The sequence below is a fragment of the Coregonus lavaretus genome, assembly GCF_964263955.1.
Source record: "Coregonus lavaretus genome assembly, chromosome: 19".
NCBI lineage: Eukaryota > Metazoa > Chordata > Actinopteri > Salmoniformes > Salmonidae > Coregonus > Coregonus lavaretus.
In genome coordinates, this window is record NC_140006.1 from 32,463,544 (window position 1) to 32,477,706 (window position 14,163).

The window sequence follows — 14,163 nt, forward strand, 5'->3', positions numbered from 1 at the left end:
CGTCTTCAGTAAGAAGAGGGCGACTCAATTACCACCTCATAGACAGGGGGATTGTGCGATAGACCTCCAGGCAGGCGCTGCACTTCCGCGTAGTCATGTGTATACTCTGTCTCAAGAGGAGACGGCGGCTATGGAGACATACATTGCCGAATCTCTGGGACAGGGATACATATGGCCCTCCACTTCTCCTGCATCCTCGAGTTTATTTTTTGTGAAGAAGAAGGATGGAGGTTTGCGCCCGTGTATTGATTACCGTAGTCTCAATCAGATTACTATTAAATACAGTTATCCTCTCCCTCTGATTGCGAGTATGACGGAGTCATTACACGGAGCGCGATTCTTCACAAAATTGGATCTCAGGAGCGCTTACAACCTGGTGCGCATTAGGGAAGGAGATGAATGGAAAACAGCATTTAGTACCACCTTGGGTCACTATGAGTATCTCGTCATGCCATACGGGTTAATGAATGCTCCTTCAGTCTTCCAATCATTTGTGGACGAGATTTTCCGGGATTTGCATGGGCAGGGTGTAGTGGTGTATATTGACGACATTCTAATATACTCTGCTACACGAGCCGAGCATGTGGCCCTGGTGCGTCGGGTTTTGGGTAGGCTGTTGGAGCATGACTTGTATGTGAAGGCGGAGAAATGCCTGTTTTTCCAGGAGTCCATCTCCTTCCTGGGACATCGGTTGTCCGCGTCAGGGGTGGAGATAGAGATTGACCGCGTTTCAGCCGTGCGTAATTGGCAGACTCCCACCACGGTTAAGGAGGTGCAGCGGTTTTTGGGTTTTGCCAATTACTACCGGAGGTTTATCCGGGGTTTTGGACAGGTAGCAGCTCCCATCACCTCCCTGCTAAAGGGGGGCCCGGTGCTTTGCAGTGGTCGGCTGAGGCGGACACGGCGTTTAGACATCTGAAGGACCTGTTCACCTCGGTTCCGGTGCTGGCACATCCGGACCCCTCTTTGGCGTTTCAAGTGGAGGTGGACGCGTCAGAGGTGGATATTGGGGCTGTACTGTCTCAACGCTCGGGCACGCCTCCTAAACTCCGTCCCTGTGCCTTTTACTCTAAGAAGCTCAGCCCGGCGGAACGTAATTATGACGTGGGGGACAGGGAGCTGCTAGCTGTGGTTCAAGCCCTAAAGGTGTGGAGGCATTGGCTTGAGGGGGCTCAATACCCTTTTCTCATTCTGACTGACCATCGTAACCTGGAGTACATCCGGGCAGCTAGGAGACTGAACCCTCGTCAGGCTAGGTGGGCCATGTTTCTGGCCCGGTTTGTCTTTAAGCTCACGTATATACCAGGGTCACAGAACGTTAAGGCAGACGCCCTGTCCCGGTGATATGACACAGAGGAGAGGTCCATTGAGCCCACTCCCATACTTCCTGAGTCTTGTCTGGTGGCACCGGTGGTGTGGGAGGTCGATGCGGAGATCGAGCGGGCGTTACGTACCGACCCTACTCCTCCAGAGTGTCCGGAGGGGCGGAGGTACGTGCCGCTCGAGATCCGTGATCGACTGATTTATTGGGCTCACACGTCACCCTCCTCTGGTCATCCTGGTATTGGCCGGACAGTGCACTGCCTTAGTGAGAAGTACTGGTGGCCAACATTGGCAAAGGACGTGAGGGTTTATGTCTCCTCCTGCTCGGTGTGCACTCAGTGTAAGGCACCTAGACACCTGCCCAGGGGGAAATTATAACCCCTCCCTGTTTCACAACGGCCGTGGTCTCACCTATCGGTGGACTTTGTCACGGACCTTCCCCCCTCCCAGGGGAATACCACAATTTTGGTTGTTGTGGATCGGTTTTCTAAGGCCTGCCGTCTCATTCCAATGCCGGGTCTCCCTACTGCCCTACAAACTGCTGAGGCCCTGTTTACACACGTCTTCCGGCACTACGGGGTACCTGAGGATATAGTGTCTGATCGGGGTCCCCAGTTCACCTCTAGAGTCTGGAGGGCGTTTATGGAACGCTTGGGGGTCTCGGTTAGCCTTACCTCGGGTTTCCACCCTGAGAGTAATGGGCAGGTGGAGAGAGTAAACCAGGATGTGGGTAGGTTTCTGAGGTCCTATTGCCAGGACCGGCAGGAGGAGTGGTCGGGGTATATCCCCTGGGCAGAGATTGCCCAGAACTCACTTCGCCACTCCTCCACTAATCTGACTCCTTTTCAGTGTGTGTTGGGGTATCAGCCGGTTCTGGCACCTTGGCATCAGAGCCAGATCGAGGCTCCTGCGGTGGATGAATGGTTTCGGCGCTCGGAGGAAACATGGAACGCTGCGCATGTCCATCTGCAGCGGGCAATCCGTAGGCATAAGGCGAGCGCCGATCGCCACCGCAGTGAGGGTCCAGTGTATGCACCTGGAGATCAAGTCTGGCTCTCGACTCGAAACCTGCCCCTTCGCCTGCCCTGCCGGAAGCTGGGTCGGCGGTTTGTGGGGCCATTTAAAGTCCTGAGGAGATTGAACGAGGTATGTTACAGGTTACAACTGCCCAATGATTATCGCATTAACCCCTCGTTCCATGTGTCTCTCCTCAGGCCGGTGGTAGCTGGTCCACTCCAGGAGAATGAGATACGAGAGGCTCCTCCGCCCCCACTAGACATCGAGGGGGCTCCGGCGTACTCAGTCCGGTCCATCGTGGATTCGAGACGTCGGATGGGGGGTCTGCAGTATCTCGTGGAGTCGGAGGGGTACGGTCCGGAGGAACGGTGCTGGGTGCCTAGGAGGGACATCTTAGATCCCTCCCTCTTGACGGAGTTCCACCGGAGTCATCCCACTCGCCCTGCTCCGCGTCCTCCTGGCCGTCCCCGAGGCCGGGGTCGGCGCACGGCTGGAGCCGCGCGTCAAGGGGGGGTACTGACACGGATTCTGCCGAGGCTGCTCCTCCTCCTTGCTCGGGCAGGCTTCAGCGTTCGTCGTCCCCGGAGTACTAGCTACTGCCGATCGATGTTTTCGGTGTTTGTCTTGTTTTGTCTAGATTAGTACACCTGTTGCCTATTAGTTTTGATTGTTTAGCCTATAATTTCCCTTGTTTCACGTTTGGGTTTTGTGTGTTATTGTTGTATGTCTAGTTGATGTCCGGCCTAGCTACTTCTCCAGATTACGCATATGGTGTTTTTCCCTCCAGTGTTGGAGACGTTTGTTTTGTGCGTAACATTCAGTAAAGTAGTCAACCTGATTCTCTGTGTCCTGCGTCTGACTTCACTCGCCGCGTACACATCACCTCCTGACATCAATGTACAACGTAAAACACCAAATAATGCATGCAGAGCAGAATTAGGCCGATACCCGCTAATTATCAAAATCCAGAAAAGAGACGTTAAATTCTACAACCACCTAAAAGGAAGCGATTCCCAAACCTTCCATAACAACGCCATCACCTACAGAGAGATTAACCTAGAGAAGAGTCCCCCAAGCAAGCTGGTCCTGGGGCTCTGATCACAAACACAAACAAACCCCACAGAGCCCCAGGACAACAACAACAACACAATTAGACCCAACCAAATCATGAGAAAACAAAAAGATAATTACTTGACACATTGGAAAGAATTAACAAAAAAAACTGAGCAAACTAGAATGCTATTTGGCAATAAACAGAGAGTACACAGTGGCAGAATACCTGACCACTGTGACTGACCCAAACTTAAGGAAAGCTTTGACTATGTACAGACTCAGTGAGCATAGCCTTGCTATTGAGAAAGGCCGCCGTAGGCAAACCTGGCTCTCAAGAGAAGACAGGCTATGTGCACACTGCCCACAAAATGAGGTGGAAACTGAGCTGCACTTCCTAACCTCCTGCCAAATGTATGACCATATTCGAGACACATATTTCCCTCAGATTACAGAGATCCACAAAGAATTCGAAAAAAAACCCAATTTTGATAATCTCCCTTATCTACAGGGTGAAAAACCACAGTGTGCCATCACAGCTGCAATATTTGTGACCTGTTGCCACAAGAAAAGGGCAACCAGTGAAGAACAAACACCATTGTAAATACAACCCATATTTATGTTTATTTATTTTCCCATTTATACTTTAACTATTTGCACATTGTTACAACACTTTATATATACATAATATGACATTTGAAATGTCTTTATTCTTTTGGAACTTCTGAGTGTAATGTTTACTGTTAATATTTATTGTTTATTTCACTTTTGTTTACTATCTACTTCACTTGCTTTGGCAATGTTAACATGTTTCCCATGCCAATAAAGCCCTTAAATTACATTGAATTTAATCTAATTTCATTAAATTGAGAGAGAGAGAGGGGGGGGGGAGAGAGAGAGAGAGAGAGAGAGAGAGAGAGAGAGAGAGAGAGAGAGAGAGAGAGAGAGAGAGAGAGAGAGAGAGAGAGAGAGAGAGGGAGAGCGGTACAACAGGGTTACAACCTCCATTGAGGATACAGACACACAGGCTCCTTATAGAGAGACAGAGTGCGAAACAGAGACAGACAAACAGAAACCTCCTGAGGGAATGACAGACAGACACTGGAGTTGAACTGAACACTGACTGAACCCCCCTGTGTAGGAGTCCAGGAAGACAGGCATTCACAGGAGGAAGGCCTAGGTCAATCTGTGTCTCCCAGTATCTCAAGACACACACACACACCCGCACATACACAGACACACACACACAGACACAGACACAGACACAAATGAGTTCCCAACCCGATGATACACAGACGAAGATCAGCTCATTAGCCGGCCTTAACGAGAGACCTTTACATGGCCTCCCTTTCTGGAAGCTGGCTTTACCCACTACTACCCACAAACTGACTGCCCTGCCCTGTGCATTCAATTATAATCAAATCACTTTTCCTGTACCAGGAAACATCAGGAGGGATCAATGGTGCCTTATGGGTAGGGTACAGGGTACACACACACACCAGGGTTTCTGTTAGCCGGTAATAGCCGGCTTTTGGCCGATAAAAACATTGAAAAGCCAATAAATAAAATTGCTGCAGGCCAATTTTCCGGGAGAGGAAGAAAAATCCCATTGCGAAATAATGCTTTTTAGCCTATTCATTTATGGAAATACCAGTCAATGTAAATACATTTGAATGGTCATGCTTATCGGTCTCTAGTTAATTTGCATAATTTAATGGAATTAAATTGGCGCGTGTACGGTATATTCATTATGTATCTTATTTATCACACGCGTACAGCATCTAGATACAGAGCCTGCTGCTACAGCATCTCAAACAGCAAATGCATCGGCAACGGAAGGTAGGCTTCATCAGTGCAACACACAACACTCTGCAATGAGCTGGAGGCAGTATGCATTTTGAAAACATATACTGAATTGTTTGAAACCTGAATGTTTCACTACATATTATGAGGCATGTCTTACCTTGCTTCAAAGTAGCTTAGCCAACATCAGACCATATCTTTGCCAAAGGCACAATCCTCGTCATATTAGCAACCCATGCTAGTTGTTGTATATTAGATCTCCTCTGTAGGTCCGTGGTCCTCTGTAGCTCAGCTGGTAGAGCACAGCGCTTGTAACGGCAAGGTAGTGGTTTCGATCCCCGGGACCACCCATACACAAAATATATATATATTTATGCACGCATGACTGTAAGTCGCTTTGGATAAAAGCGTCTGCTAAATGGCATATTATTATATATATAAATCTCCCCTTTTTCTAAATTTCTAAAGGATATTTTCATCTCTGTCACATGAAACCGCTTGCTTGTGCGCTTTTGACAACAGTGTTTTCCCGCTAATTGCATTATGGAACGAACATTTGCGGTAGCCTACTGCCTTGGCGCATTGCTGCGCTTTTGCTGTTCGTTACTCATCTTGTTGGCTGAGGAAAAGTGCGCATCGGAACTCGGTAAGAAGGACCACACATTGTTGCATCCTCAACCTGCATGTTCTGTTAATATGAATTACCATAATCAAAATGTGATTTCTGTCATTCTGAGCACCGTGGGTGGACGACCTAATCAGGTTACGCACCCACGGTAAAGTTTTCAAATGTCCGGTAAATGAAAATGCTGCCAGTCAAATGTCTGGCGCCACATTTTCCTAACAGAAACCCTGACACACGCATAAATAACTTGAAAAAACAGACGAATCGATCAACACCTGAAAATGTCATGGCATTAAAGCTGGTCTGCTGCCAATACACTTCAGCTAATGATAATTTCACTTGTGTGTTAGTATGTATCCATGGTGATGATGGAGTGTATAAACAACAACACACACACTCCTCAACTCAACAACTCATTGGTTGAAATGGGTTGTGTCCCAAATGGCACCCTTTCCCCTATATAGTGCACTACTTTTGTCCAGGGCCCTGGTCAGAAGTAGTGCAAAATATAGGGTATAGGGTGCCCTTTGAGACACAGCTATGGAATTTAGCTGAGTGTCCAGTCCCCATGCCACTGGCCAATGATACAGGGTCAGCTATGTTGCATCAACTGCATGGATAAGGTTAGGGTCTGGGCTAGGGTAATCTGATCACTCACACTCAATCATCACAGACACAGTCAGTCATACACACGCACACACACACACACACACACACACACACATAAACACACACTCACGCACACACACACACTCTTGCATACTCAAACACACAAAATCATGCATGAATCGTACTACACCGGCTCTGACACTCGTCGGATGTGGCAGGACTTGTAAACTATTACGAACTACAAAGGGAAGCAGAGCCGCGAGCTGCCCAGTGACATGAGACTACCAGACAAGCTAAATTACTTCTATGCTCGCTTCGAGGCAAGCAACACTGAAGCATGCATGAGAGCATCAGCTGTTCCTGACGATTGTGTGATCACGCTCTCCGTAGTCGATGTGAGTAAGACATTTAAACAGTTAAACATTCACAACATTCACAGACGGATTACCAGGACATGTACTCCGAGCATGCGCTGACCAACTGGCAAGTGTCTTCACTGACATTTTCAACCTGTCCCTGACTGAGTCTGTAATACCAACATGTTTCAAGCAGACCACCATAGTCCCTGTGCCCAAGAACACTAAGGTAACCTGCCTAAATGACTACCGACCCGTAGCACTCACGTCTGTAGCCATGAAGTGCTTTGAAAGGTTGGTCATGGCTCACATCAACACCATCATCCCAGAAACCCTAGACACACTCCAATTTGCATATCGCCCCAACAGATCCACAGATGATGCAATCTCTATTGCACTCCACACTGCCCTTTCACACCTGGACAAAAGGAACACCTATGTGAGAGCGCTATTCATTGACTACAGCTCAGCGTTCAACACCATAGTGCCCTCAAAGCTCATCACTAAGCTAAGGACCCTGGGACTAAACACCTCCCTCTGCAACTGGATCCTGGACTTCCTGACGGGCCACCCCCCAGGTGGTAAGGGTAGATAACAACACATCTGCCACGCTGATCCTCAACACGGGGGCCCCTCTGGGGTGCGTGCTCAGTCCCCTCCTGTACTCCCTGTTCATCCATGACAGTGTAACCGGTGTGAAATAGCTAGCTAGTTAGTGGTGCGCGCTAGTAGCGTTTCAATCAGTGGCGTCACTCGCTCTGAGACCTTGAAGTAGTTGTTTCCCTTGCTCTGCAAGGGCCGCAGCTTTTGTGGAGAGACGGTGCTTCGAGGGTGACTGTTGTCAATGTGTGCAGAGGGTCCCTGGTTCAAACCCAGGTAGGGGTGAGGAGAGGGATGGACGCAACACTGTTACAACTGCATAGCCAAGCACGACTCCAACACCATCATTAAGTTTGCTGACGACACAACAGTGGTAGACCTGATCACCGACAACGATGAGACTATAGGGAGGAGGTCAGAGACCTGGCCGTGTGGTGCCAGGATAACAACCACTCCCTCAAAGTGATGAAGACAAAGGAGATGATTGTGGACTACAGGAAAAGGAGGACCGAGCACGCCCCCATTCTCATCGACAGGGCTGAGGTGGAGCAGGTTGAGAGCTTCAAGTTCCTTGGTGTCCACATCACCAACAAACTATCATGGTCCAAACACACCAAGACAGTCGTGAAGAGGGCACGACAAAGCCTATTCCCCCTCAGGAGACTGAAAATATTTGGCATGGGTCCTCAGATCCTCAAAAAGTTCTACAGCTGCACCATCGAGAGCATTCTGACTGGTTGCATCACCGCCTGGTATGGCAACTGCTCGGCCTCCGACCACAAGGCACTACAGAGGGTAGAACATCACTGGGGCCAAGCTTCCTGCCATCCAGGACCTCTATACCAGGCGGTGTCAGAGGAAGGCCCTAAAATTTGCCAAAGACTCCAGCCACCCTAGTCATAGACTGTTCTGTCTGCTACCGCACGGCAAGCGGTACCGGAGCGGCAAGTCTAGGTCAAAAAGGCTTCTTAACAGCTTCTACCTGTTACAGGAGGGGGTCGCAGTTCCGGAGCGACCCACTAGTTGTCATCCTCCGACAACCTTAGGCACCTCCTCACTCACAATCGGGACTAATCATCATCCTATTGGTGTCACCTGTGTCTATCGTTTCACCTGTGTATTTATGCCCTCACTTCCCTGTGTTCCCTTGCTCAGTTTTCTCTGCTAGTTTCTCTATGTCCAGCAGTACTATTCAGTGTCTGATCGGACATCTATGTACAGGTACTTGAGAAGTGTTCTCCCTGTTTCGTTATTTGTTTCAGTCTTAGGTAGTATTTCGTATTTTGGCTGTCAGCCGGTTTTTGGAGACTTATTTGCTCCGCCTTTCTTTTATCGTGATAAGTCCGTTATTTTGTATTCTGGCTTCGAGACCACCAGTTAAGATCCTTGTTTCACCATCTCTGCCTACTGCCTACTGTATATCCTGCACCGCACCTGGGTCACACCTCACCCCAACCCTTACATATACCCCCAAGCCATAAGACTCCTGAACAGCTAATCAAATGGCTACCCGGACTATTTGCATTGTCCCCCCCACCCCCTCTTTTTATGCTGCTGCTACTCTCTGTTTATTATCTATGCATAGTCACTTTAATAACTCTACCTACATGTACATATTACCCCAATTACCTCGACTAACCAGTGCCCCCGCACATTGACTCGGTACCGGTACCCCCTGTATATAGCCTCGCTATTGTTATTTTTACTGCTGCTCTTTAATTATTTGTTAATTTAATTTCTTATTATTTGATTAAATTTTTTTGTGCAATATATATATATATATATATATATATATATATATATATATATATATATATATATATTGGTATTCTTTCTTAATACTGCATTGTTGGTTAAGGGCTTGTAAGTAAGCATTTCACTGTAAGGTCTACACCTGCTGTATTCGGCGCATGTGACAAATACAATTTGATTTGATTTTGATTTAAACACACAACACACACACACAGTCTTGCCAACCCTACCAGAGTTGATGGTAAACAAGCAGCGTAAACAAGTGGTTAGTGTCTCTGGGCTGGACAGTAATTACTGATGGACTCAGAGTGGATTTCCTCTGTCTGAAATTGTGGCTGAAACTCCTTGCCCCTCCTGAAACCAGTACACACTCTCGCACAGATACACACGTAGGCCTGTTCTATGAGTGTCTGGTCCATCTGCTACAGCCTGGCTCAGCCAATGAAAGGCTTGAGATTAGTCCAGATCTGAATGGCTGGAGCACTCTGACTGGTCAGGCTAGTCCTCTGTCTACCAAAGCCCCTTCTGGTCTAATCTGGTCCGGCTCAGACTCAGACTAGACTGGGGCTTTGGTAGACAGAGGACCAGACTGACCTGTCAGAGTGCTCCAGCCAATCAGATCTGGACTAATCTCAAGCCTTTCATTGGCTGAGCCAGGCTAGAGCAGATAGTCCCAACAATCACTATCAATTAGGCTGTTTGGTAGGGATGCTGACTGCTTCTGACCCTCCTGGTCTTAGTGTGACCTTTCTGTGTGTCTGTAAGTACCTGACCCCTAGCCTCCTAAACTTTGACCTCTAGTTAGTGTGACCCGTCTCTGTGAGGTTTAGGTGAGCTGTCTGTCTGATGTTAAAGGTGAAGATGTCAGAAGGGAGAATAACTTCATTGATGTTCAACCTACTCAGTGGAGCCCAGCAGTGTGTTTACTAGCCATGCACGGAGAAAGACCTTCACTAAGAGGTTTTAATTAAGTTGGCCTGATCAGCCCGCCTCATCTGAACAGAACATTCAGACTGACCTGGCCTTCAGAGAGAGGTTTAGCCACAGAGTTTCTAAATCTAGAGGCCCAATACTTTCAGAAAACGCTTGGCGAAGCAGACTCGACAGACCAGACCAGGGTTTGGGGTTTGGGAAGTCAATGAGAGAAGTGAAAAATGATTCCTTAGTTGTTAATTTTCACGATTTCTAAAGGTACAACCTAGATTCAAGCTAATGTCTTAAGTAGTTTAACATGTTATTACTCCAACATGGTGAAAGTGACAAACTGACACGTTTTCATTTTCGTCAAAAATAACTTTATATCGAAGGAGTGACTTTGATTTGACGGCATACACATGCACAGTTCGGCGCGATGCGACCGTTAGACCCAATGATGTGTTTCTGCACATGAGCTTTCCTAGCCAATGTCGCCATCTTCATACTAAACCATCTTTGGTTTAGCAGTCCGATGTTAAAGAGGAAGGTGGTGTCAGAAGCGAGAATAACCTCATTGATGTTCAACCTACAGAGGAGAAGGGCAGAAGTGTGTTCTGTTCACTAGCCATAAACAGGAGAAAACATTGTGAAGCGGTAAAAGTTCCTCCATTTTACAAGGTTTAGTTCTGTTCTACAGGATGTGACCCTGCATTAGTTGTCATGGGGTCACATTCGTGACGAGTCCCCACTCACATCTGCTTACGCATGGGCCTGTCAAATCTTTGGCTGAGCCTCGCTCGTTAGTCAGAGTGACATGAACAATGAGTCAAGGGAGAATGAGAGAGAGAGTGAGGGAGACAGAGAGAGAAAGTGCGAGGGACAAAGAGAGAGTGAGTGAGAGAGACAGGGAGAGAGAAAGTGCGAGCGACAAAGAGAGAGAGGGAGGGAGAGAGACTGCGAGAATAAGACAGAGAAAGCCAGCTCCCTCAGTGATTAGCCTGGCCCTGGCTACAGTACAGTACCAAGGGAAGGACATGTTAGTGAGAAGAAGCTGGGGAACATAAACAGAGGCCACACCCTGGAGGCCTGGAGGAGTGTGATGATCAAATTAACACTCCAGCAGAGTAGGATACACCACTGAGGCTGAAGCAGGCTCAGAGTGTGTGTGTGTGTGTGGGGGGGGGTAGGACACCTTCAAGATCTGGAACTGGATGAGATGATGAGAGGGGGGGAACAGCACTAAATGTCTCCGCTCCACCGTCATGACATAAGTGACTTCTTCTGATATTTAAACACCTCACTAGCAGTCGCTCCCCTACTTGACTTTCTCCACAGCAATGCACATCAAATCTCCACACAGCATGCCAACGGGACTAATTGCCCTTAGATGGCCCTGGGAACCAAGATAACTGACATCATCACCATCCCCTTCATCATCATGGCTTCTTTAGTTGTTCCATAGTTGATTAAGTCTATTTAAGTGAAGACATGAGCAGTTGAGCACCTGACCTAACTTCAGAAGGCTCCAGACATGAGGTAAGCAGGAAGTTATGTTCATAATGATAAATTCATCCATCCGCTAGACTATTGTACTGAGACCTTTATTCTCACTGTAACAAACTATTCATATCCATGGCTGGAATTGAGAAGAAATACATGCTTTAGAAGGAGGTAATGAGAGAATAGAATCAATACTAATCTAGTCTAGTCTAATCTACACTACTTTGAACATACAAAGAGCTTGTGGAAAGGAGGAGAAAATAAGACTTCTCTCCATTAAGTATTTTAATTGGTTGTGATCTATTATTCAAGATATCTTCTCTGACTCAGGCTCATAGGTGCAACTACAGCTGTCCTGGGGTCCGGTAGTTTACCAGTGTGCAGCAGTAGATTTTAAAGGCATTTTCCCTGATGTTCGCAGAGATCATATCCGCTGTAAATGCAGTGCATGTTGGCTCAAGCAAAAATCCCCTTTAAAAGAAAATCACAGTGCACAGGTTGTTTATATGTGTTTGTCTGGATCCCAGCCTTAGAATCATTTTACCTTGAGGTAATCACTCTGATAGAGACTGGAGAGGTAATCACTCTGATAGAGACTGGAGAGATAATCACTCTGATAGAGACTGGAGAGGTAATCACTCTGATAGAGACTGGAGAGGTGATCCAGAAGCCCTTGCTTTCATCTTTCCCATTGTGGTAGATTAGTGATAATGTCAAGGAAGGGAGCTTGTTATAAGTATTCAAACTGTTTCTAAGTCCGTCTGTTTCTATGTCAGTTTCTGAAGTAATGTTAGGCAAACATCCAGCTACAGTACTTGGATATATCATGAATGCACATTTCCATATTGCAGTCCAACGACCATTGGTATCCGAACAACATTTTACATTTTTACATTTTAGTCATTTAGCAGACGCTCTTATCCAGAACGACTTACAGTTTTAGTAGTGCATACATTTTTCAACAACAATCATAAAACAAAACTGGCCAGCATAATGCCTATGCACGCAGTACATTGTCTTATAAAACAAATTGCATGCTACACAAATTCCTTCAACAGCAAAAACATTCAGAACCTCTCACCAGCAGACTCTGCGGGATAGCATTGGAGGTTTGGAGAAAAAATCTGTCTGTTTAGGAAATGTGGGAATTTCAAATGACATTGCAATTACCAGTCACCCTGATCGGAGAGGACAAGGCAGGGGGAGCTGGGCCGGCGCCTGGCCTCGTTTGGCCCAGTAAAAGCCCCTCTGGCAGCCGAACCAGCCGGAGCTGGACCAGTCAGACCTGCCAACCATCCATCCACTGCTGCCCTCAGAGACAAAGAGCCAGGCAGGCAGAAAGTGGCACAGCAGACAGACTTCCGCCCATAAACTACAGCAGGCCAGAGGCTCAATGTGGGGCCTGTGTAGGGTGCAGTCTATACCCTCGCTAGTCTTCATGCTCACCCTGCCTCTCCCCAATACAGCTAACTGCCAACAATACATACCCCCCACCAACTCCAGAGCAATACATACCCCCCACCCATTCCAGAGCAATACATACCCCCCACCAACTCCAGAGCAATACATACCCCCCACCCATTCCAGAGCAATACATACCCCCCACCCATTCCAGAGCAATACATACCCCCCACCCATTCCAGAGCTACTTTCTACCCTCCATACTCACTCCACAACCCAGCTACTGCCAACCCTCCCTACCTTCCCTCCCTAGTCTACCCTCTCCACAACCCAGCTACTGCAACCCTCCCTACCTACCCTCCCTAGTCTACCCTCTCCACAACCCAGCTACTGCCAACCCTCCCTACCTACCCTCCCTAGTCTACCCTCTCCATAACCTAGCTACCTCCAACCCTCCCTACCTACCCTCCCTAGTCTACCCTCTCCACAACCCAGCTACTGCCAACCCTCCCTACCTACCCTCCCTAGTCTACCCTCTCCATAACCTAGCTACCTCCAACCCTCCCTACCTACCCTCCCTAGTCTACCCTCTCCATAACCCAGCTACCTCCAACCCTCCCTACATACCCTCCCTAGTCTACCCTCTCCATAACCCAGCTACCTCCAACCATCCCTACCTACCCTCCCTAGTCTACCCTCTCCATAACCTAGCTACCTCCAACCCTCCCTACCTACCCTCCCTAGTCTACCCTCTCCACAACCCAGCTACTGCAACCCTCCCTACCTACCCTCCCTAGTCTACCCTCTCCACAACCCAGCTACTGCCAACCCTCCCTACCTACCCTCCCTAGTCTACCCTCTCCATAACCTAGCTACCTCCAACCCTTCCTACCTACCCTCCCTAGTCTACCCTCTCCACAACCCAGCTACTGCCAACCCTCCCTACCTACCCTCCCTAGTCTACCCTCTCCATAACCTAGCTACCTCCAACCCTCCCTACCTACCCTCCCTAGTCTACCCTCTCCATAACCCAGCTACCTCCAACCATCCCTACCTACCCTCCCTAGTCTACCCTCTCCATAACCTAGCTACCTCCAACCCTCCCAACCTACCCTCCCTAGTCTACCCTCTCCATAACCCAGCTACCTCCAACCATCCCTACCTACCCTCCCTAGTCTACCCTCTCCATAACCTAGCTACCTCCAACCCTCC